Raw genomic sequence first — 4,607 nt, 5'->3', positions numbered from 1 at the left:
ATTAATTGTTAATTATTAATTGGTAATTAATTAAAATATAATTGGTAATTAATTTTAATTAATAGATTAATTGATAAATATGTTAATTTTAGTAATTTATTTTCTGTTGTGGGTTTATAGGGGAATAGGGTGGGAAGTTATTTAATTATAAATAATTAAATATGTTTATTTATTTGTATTTTAAATTAATTGTTAATTAATTATTAATTGGTAATTAATTAAAATATGTGTAATTAATTTATTAATTGGTAATTATGTAAATTGTATTTTATTTTCTGTTGTGGGTTTATAGGGGAATAGGGTGGGGAGTAATTTAATTGTAAGTAATTCTATTTTAAAAAACAAAATGTTATCTAATTTTTAATTCTTTTTTTAATTGTTAATGAATTGATTGTTAATTGGTAAATTTGTATTAGTAAGTAATTATTTTTATTAATTAATTTGTATTTGTATATGTTTTTTTTTTTTAAGTTTGTACAGTTTTTATTTGCAAATAACAGCCGCAAAGCAAGGGCAGTCTACTTGTTCTCCTCGCTACGCAATCTGGCGTTTGGATTTGTGAGTTTGATGGCGAGCTGGGCGGCCCTCTCGACAATGGTCTTGCGGTTTTTGGATGAAACATTGTGGGCGATCTCGGCACAGAAGGACTTGTTACTCATCATTAGCACTTCCAGCTCCTTCACGTTGTGTACCAGAAACTTTCGGAATCCTGAGGGTAACATGTGCTTGGTCCTTTTATCACTACCATAAACAATGTTGGGCATCAGGATCTGGCCCTTAAACCTCCTGCGCACTCTGTTATCAATACCTCGTGGTTTGCGCCAGTTACGCTTAATCTTGACATAACGATCAGAGTGGTGACGAAAGAACCTCTTGGTTCTTTTCTTAAGAATCTTCGGTTTGACAAGAGGTCTTAGGGCAGCCATGATTGTGGCTCCAACGCGTCCGCCTGCTCCGCAGAGAGGCCAAAAAAAGGCTGTATTTGTAGTTTTAATTGATTAATTAATATATTATATAAAAGTTAATTATTTTAATTAATTTGTAATTAGTATTAATATTTATTTTATTTTATTTTTATTTATATATGAATTATTTATTTCCCTACTGTTGCACTCACTGGAGTGGGTATAGTAATTTTTACCCCTAAACTATCCGACGCTTTCCCTACTGTTGCACTCTCTGGAGAGGGAATAGTAATTTTTACCCCTACGCCATCCAACACTTTCCCTACTGTTGCACTCTCTGGAGTGGGAATAGTAACTTTTACCCTTACGCTATCCAACGCTTTCCCTACTGTTGCACTCTCTGGAGTGGCAATAGTAATTTTTACCCCTTAACTATCCAACGCCTTCCCTACTGTTGCACTCTCTGGAGTGGGAATAGTAATTTTTACCCCTAAACTATCCAACGCTTTCCCTACTGTTGCACTCTCTGGAGTGGGAATAGTAATTTTTACCCCTACGCTATCCAACGCTTTCTCTACTGTTGCACTCACTGGAGTGGGTATAGTGAATTTTACCCTTTCCGCTATCCTATGGTAAAAATATTGTAAATTTGTTATTAATATTACGTTTATATATATATATATATATATATATATATATATATAATGTGTATTAACAAATCAATTTCTCTGTTTTTTTACTTACATTAATTATTTATTAATTTTAAGGTTATTTAAGTATGTTTAAGTTAATTACATTTATTATTGCATTAATTTTTAATTAATTTAAAGCATTTTAAAAAATTCGATATTTTTACTATATTTTTTACATCGATATTTTTGATTCGATATTTTTGTACTTGCCTGTTTGGAGATAGGTTGATATTTTGGCATTGTAAATTTTTACCTCGATATTTTGGTAGGTTGATATTTTGGCATTCTATATTATGTCAGTGATCCCTATCCCTTGTCAGGATATAGTGATACCACTTGATTGTATTTTGATTACTGAAGAAGCCACCAGGGGTAGGATAGACCTCACAGACACCTATGGTTGAGAGAGCTGAAGATTTGTGGGTTGATAGATCATGTTTTAAATTACCAGATGGGACCACCCCTGCTGCATAGGCTGTGACTACGTAGAAATCTGTGGTTGAGACCTGTAAAATTAATTAATTGTCTGCGAAAGCAGCAGAGATAATTGCCCTAACCAGAGCATGTGAATTAAGAAATGGGCTAGTGGTAAACATCTATATAGACAGCCAGTATTATTTTCGGGGTATACCACAGTTGTGGTAGGTTGGCTAAAGAGGGGTTTTCTTGTATCACAAGGGCAGAAAATAAAGCATGGTACATTGCTTGTCAAACTTCTTGTTGCTGTAAACTTACCTAGAAGGGTATCTATAATTAAATGTTCAGCTCATAAGCAGATTGTAGTTGATGTTTGAAAAGAAAGCACATTCGCTGATGTAACTGCCAGAGAAACTGCACAGCAAAGCACTTCCCTAATATATGTTTCATACTTATGGATACATTGGAGAAGACCAAGCTAATCGGGCCAAGAGAGAAATATGGGATAGGACTGGAAGTTCGGTAGATGGAATTTGGAAGATTCTAAAGTAAGGACTATACTACCAGATACTGCTGTTCAGCCTTTGACATATACTATACATGGCCCAGAACATTTAAGAACAGACTCTGTGCTCTTGGTTTTCTAAATGGTGGAACAATTACATATTCAGAAAAGCAGCAGAAAGAGTTTGCAAAAGTTGTATTACATTTGTTTAACAATGTAGGAAAAGAAATGTATACCCCTTTTGGACATTTTGCTCCACCCAAGACACCTTTTGAACATCTTCAGATAGATTTTTTTTTTAGAAATGCCACTGACAAATATCAGTATGTGTTGGTGATCTTTCTTTTCTTAGGCAGGGTGGAAGCATACCCAACGAAGAGGAAAGATGTGCTAACAGCCTAGTGTCGGGGAGGGTCTAACTGCCGACCATGGCGGCTGCACTTTAGCGGAGCTCTATGACCAGATCTGAAAATCCTGTAAGTATCTGTGAAGCTAGGTGGCATCCAGGACACAAATCTCCGCCACTGCAAAAATAGATCGAAGTGACATGGGAAAAGTGATGTGGCACCGAACGATGCTGTTGGGGACACGAGAGCAGCCACAAAGCAGAGGACGAGAGCTGCGTACACTTCAGGCCCGGCTCACTGACTGTGAGGCCTGCGCCGCCCATGTGGAGCTGCCCCCTGTTAGAACCGGGGGTCTCTAGTTGGCAGAGGTAAGTACCTTAGACCAAGTAGGGACCCCTGCTTCTAGTCAGGGTGAAGAAATGACCCTCTGAGATAACCCCTGCTCACCCTCTAGGTAGCATGGCGCGAGCAGTCTAGGCTAAACAGAGGCAATGTGGATAACATTTGCACTTAACACAACGATAATCCCCAATCCACCACAAACTGAGACCACACAGGTAAGTATATTTTATAAAAATATGTAACTTTATCTAGTTTCAGCAAGGTAAATAAAGCATTAGCACGATAATCACTTTTTCAAGACTAGGTTGCGCTTAATCTTAGTGGTTGCAGTTAATCTTTAAGGTGGTACTTAATTTCAGGAAGTTCGTATATCAAACAGTGTCTCAAGTCACTTAAATCAGCCTTCAAAAATAGGGTTGCTGATTTGTGTTTAGGGGGCTCGCAACACGAGCACACCACGCTATGCAAGTAGGTAAATAATGTCCCCAAACAGCCCTTGGAGCAACTGTACCCCCCAGCGCTGCAAGAGCGCCTCACCGCGTGCTCCTCGGACTCTTTTGTCCTCCGCCGGCACAGCTTCCTGCGCCCGCTAGCTTCAGGCGCCCCGCGCCTGCAGAGCGCACTCGCTCCTTGCCCCGGCCGGTCCTGGTTGCTCTCCCGCCTGCTCTCGGCACTCCTACGAGCGGCGGGGGAGGTAGGCAGGCAGTCAGCTGCTGGGACGGCAGGCCAGGGGTCTCCAAGGCCCTCGCGGTTCCCTCGGCGGGGACGGGTCACTTCTTCCCGGGTCCGGCGGTGATCAGACGGCGCTCACAGAGGTCCCAATGACGGGGACCAATCCTGTCGCGGCGTCGGGGGCGAGCCTCCAGCAGCACCCGGGAGTCAGCCAATGGCAGAGCGGCTCCCGGGACAGGCAAACGATGGCGCTCCGCTCCTTCGGCCAATCACGGCCCACCACCACTGATGACGCTGCGCCGCACGGGCCAATCCCGTTGTGGCGTTAGTGAGGGGGCTCGGCTCCCTCAGCCAATGGGAGCGCGGCGGCTTCGTTCTTCGCCGCTTCAGCTCCCCAACGATCGGCGATCTTCGGGGGGGGTATTCCTGGCCCCCGGGCAGCGGCGGTGACACAGCTCACAGTGGTTTTCAGTGTGCCTTGCACTGGGAAGGCCCACAAGTCTCCGGTCTGCCCCACACACGTGTCGATGAACACGTCGATCTTGGCCACGCAGCAGGCTGTGTCAGCGCGGCGCTCTCAAGCAGATTAGAGAGCAGCCCATGCGCTAAGCAGGCAAACTACAGGGTTTCACGATCTCCTCGCCACACAGCAGCTTCAGAGGGCACAGCAGGGTCTTGTAGTCCTTGGGCAACCTTTATGTCCCTGGGTTGCAGACAGGGGGCCAGC

The 4,607-nt window shown here is 42.5% G+C and overlaps 1 pseudogene; it reads right to left on the bottom strand.

Moving 5' to 3' along the window:
• Window positions 1-471: 471 nt before the first annotated feature.
• On the bottom strand, window positions 472-931 carry LOC144767005 (large ribosomal subunit protein eL32 pseudogene; annotated as a pseudogene).
• Window positions 932-4,607: the final 3,676 nt, after the last annotated feature.

Source organism: Lissotriton helveticus, chromosome 7, assembly GCF_964261635.1.
Source record: "Lissotriton helveticus chromosome 7, aLisHel1.1, whole genome shotgun sequence".
NCBI lineage: Eukaryota > Metazoa > Chordata > Amphibia > Caudata > Salamandridae > Lissotriton > Lissotriton helveticus.
The sequence above is the reverse complement of the archived record's forward strand: the minus strand, read 5'-3'. Positions and strand labels throughout refer to the sequence as shown.